Genomic DNA, 561 nt, shown 5'->3' on the forward strand with positions numbered 1-561 from the left:
TTTCTGTTTAGTTGATCTATCCATAGGTGTAAGTGGGGTATTAAAGTCTCCCACTATTATTGTGTTATTGTTAATTTCTCCTTTCATACTTGTTAGCATTTGTCTTACGTACTGTGGTGCTCCCTTGTTGGGTGCATATATATTTATAATTGTTATATCTTCTTCTTGGATTGATCCGTTGATCATTATGTAGTGACCTTCTTTGTCTCTTTTCACAGCCTTTGTTTTAAAGTCTATTTTATCCGATATGAGTATTGCTACTCCTGCTTTCTTTTGGTCCCTATTTGCATGGAAAATCTTTTTCTAGCCCTTCACTTTCAGTCTGTATGTGTCGCGTTTTGATGTGGGTCTCTTGTAGACAACATATGTAGGGGTCTTGTTTTTGTATCCATTCAGCCAGTCTTTGTCTTTTGGTTGGGGCATTCAACCCATTTACGTTTAAGGTAATTACTGATAAGTATGATCCCATTCGCCATTTACTTTTATTTGTTTTTGGGTTCGTAGTTTATACTACCGTTTTTGTGTTTTCCTGTCTAGAGAATATCCTTTTAGTATTTTGTT

This window comes from Bison bison, unplaced genomic scaffold (genome assembly GCF_000754665.1).
Source record: "Bison bison bison isolate TAMUID 2011002044 unplaced genomic scaffold, Bison_UMD1.0 scf7180017864358, whole genome shotgun sequence".
Classification (NCBI taxonomy): Eukaryota; Metazoa; Chordata; class Mammalia; order Artiodactyla; family Bovidae; genus Bison; species Bison bison.